The sequence below is a fragment of the Phacochoerus africanus genome, chromosome X (assembly GCF_016906955.1).
Source record: "Phacochoerus africanus isolate WHEZ1 chromosome X, ROS_Pafr_v1, whole genome shotgun sequence".
Lineage (NCBI taxonomy): Eukaryota > Metazoa > Chordata > Mammalia > Artiodactyla > Suidae > Phacochoerus > Phacochoerus africanus.
Genome location: NC_062560.1, coordinates 92183572 through 92186217, shown reverse-complemented (window position 1 = coordinate 92186217; position 2646 = coordinate 92183572).

The window sequence follows — 2646 nt, the reverse complement described above, 5'->3', positions numbered from 1 at the left end:
GGGGAGGCGGGGTCAGCAGGGAAGTTTACACCCCGCCCACCCCGATTAGCTGAGCGCGAGCGAGGGGGCGGATCCTTGCCGTAGTTCCGCCTGCCTCCGGCTGTCTCAGGTACTTACTGGAAGCCAATGAAGGGGGCGAGGCTAAGGAGTAGCCCCGCCCCCTGTAGCAATTCTGTCAATTCCGAAGAGAGCCGAGACACCCGCGCTTGGCTGGGGGATGCTGGTGACGCATAAGGCCAGACTTCTCCCGCAAGCGGGAAATCAGCCACGCTTTTTTTTTTTTTTTTTTTAATTTTTCTTTCAGCACATGAAAGTAAGTTTGGCTTTGGTTTACAGTTTCTCTTAAGAATATCTATTTATTAGGAGGGCAGCCCGGGTTCGTTAGAATGAAGGAAAGATTTCTGAACATGAGTTTGCATGTTTCTGAACATGATTTTTATCTTTTTGTGAGGACGAGGCTGAATTAAAGCACGTTTGCATCACTGACAGACGCCCATAGCACAGGCTCATCCAAAGGGCAAACAAGCAATTTCAGTGTCGCCTTTGCCTGGAAGACAAATACCAAGGGGAAAGTGACTGTGAATCATCCAGAGGCACTGCAAGAGATGGATGCATTTTGTTTTTAGCATTGGGACCAAGCATGTTCAGACAAGCAGAGGAGTAGAAAATTATGAATTTTTCAAAACGTCTGAACAATAAAGGTCTGACTTACCTGACCCAGGGAAAGGAGAGAAGATATGCTTACAGGACTTCAGATAAAGAGCCTCGAAGGAATCAGAAAACCTGTTTTTTGGTCCTGCCCCATTATCCTCGGCATCATATTCTATGTGTTGCTAATGTGTCCTTTTACACCACTGTTTTATTATTTTTACTTATTTTTTTAGAGCTGCACTGTGGCACATGGAGGTTCCCAGGCTAGGGGTCGAACCGGGGCTGTAACTGCTAACCTACACCACAGCCACAGCAAATCCAATCCCATTCGCGTCTGCCACCTACACCAGAGCTAGGAGCAACGTTCCATCCTTAACCCACTGAGTGAGGCCAGGGACTGAACCTGCATCCTCATGGATACTAGTCTGGTTTGTTACTGCTGAGTCACGACGGGAACTCCTGTTTTATTATTTTTATAATGGTATCTGCTCATTAGACCAAAGAGGGCCTTTATTCTCCCACCACATTTTCATTAAACATACTCGAATCACGGGTTAGAAGAGAAAAATCATACAATTTTAGAATCATACAATTTTAGTTATGAGTGCCATAATGCTCCTAACTACAAGCTGTAAAAATAGAAGGGACTTCAGAAAGCATCTAGTCTACTAGCTTTATTTTACATACGGTGAAACTGAGACCAGAGATGGGAAGGAATTTGTCCAAGTGGCAAAGGCAGAAAAAACATGTAAAACAGCATCCCAGCTCTCCCTTCCTGCCATTTTCAGCAATGCCCATGGAGGACCTCTCCTTCTGACCTTTTGTCATAATTCTACACGTTCAGGAATTTAATATAGGCCCCGGTGTATAGGAATGCTTGAAGAAGGTTGTAGACTACGAGGCACAATATTAGTAGACTTCCATCGCATTTCATTCATCAAATATTTACTGAGTGTTTCATTGCATACCAGGCAGTACGCTAGGCATTGAGGGGACTAGAAAGGATTCACCTCCAAGGAATCTGTTCAATACAATATGTATTGAAATATTTATTGAATACTTTTAATGTTCCAGGCCCTTCTCTGGGCACTGAGAATATAGCAGTAAACAATCAGAAACTCCTGCTCTTATAGAATTTACATTCCCAAACAATAAACATGTCAATGAAGAGATTGTATAATATATCAAGTGGTGATAAGTAGAGAAAAATCAGGCAAGCCAGTGGGAAAATGTGCCAGGATGGTGGTGGAGGGGAGGGAGCGTATAATTTGAAGTAGGTTAGTCAGAGAAGGCCTATCTGGGCAAGTGACATTTGAGCAAAGACCTCAAGGACACGAAGGAATGACAAGCAGAGGGAACAGCAAAAACCCCAAGGCAGGAGTGTGTCTAACGTGTTCAAGTGATAGTGAGCAGGTTGGTGCCTCTGGTGCAGAGTGAGTGTTGGGGTGGTACAGGTGGAGCACACCTGTAAGAGAAAAGATGTTCAGTGAGATAATAGTAATTGAAAGGGTACCAACCAGAGTTCCCGTCGTGGCTCAGCGGAAATGAATCTGACTAGGAACCATGAGGTTGCCTCGCTCACTTGCTTAAGGATCCGGTGTTGTGATGAGCTGTGGTGTAGGTCACAGACATGGCTCGGATCTGGCCTTGCTCTGGCTGTGGTGAAGGCTGGCAGCTGTAGCTCTGATTCGACCCCTAGCCTGGAAACCTTCATATGCTGCAGGTGTGGCCCTAAAAAGCTAAAAAAAAAAAAAAAAAAAAGGTGCCAACCACCAACATATGGACCTTGTAAGTCATTTTCAGAATGTCTGCTATTACTACGGTTTTTTTAATTTTTAATTTTTTATATTTTTGTTTTAATGTTTTTCTCTTCTTTCTTTCTGTTTGTTTCTTTGTCCCGTTCCCCCCCACCCCTGAGTAAGGGTTTTTTGTTTTTTTTTTCTTTTTTTGTCTTTTTAGGGCTGCACCAACATAGGGAGGTTCCCAGGCTAGGGG